The sequence below is a fragment of the Gavialis gangeticus genome, unplaced genomic scaffold (genome assembly GCF_001723915.1).
Source record: "Gavialis gangeticus isolate Ggan-Ray unplaced genomic scaffold, GavGan_comp1, whole genome shotgun sequence".
In the NCBI taxonomy this organism is placed as follows: domain Eukaryota; kingdom Metazoa; phylum Chordata; order Crocodylia; family Gavialidae; genus Gavialis; species Gavialis gangeticus.
Genome location: NW_017728997.1, coordinates 19,316,289 through 19,316,504, shown reverse-complemented (window position 1 = coordinate 19,316,504; position 216 = coordinate 19,316,289).

Here is a 216-nt window from a genome sequence, read left to right as displayed (position 1 = left end):
GCCCCGTTCCGCGCCCGGCGCCGCCGCTGTTTGTATTTATTTTGACGGAAGAAAAATCTATCGGTTCTTAGAAAATAAACGGTCTATTTGCACCGCGGCTCCGCCCGCCGCCGGGGGGGGCAGCCTGCTTCCGGCCCGCGGACCATAGAGCGGCTTCGAGCGGCCCACCCGGCTTCCGGCAGCGACAGCCGGCTCTGGCGCCGTCATGCAGCAGTG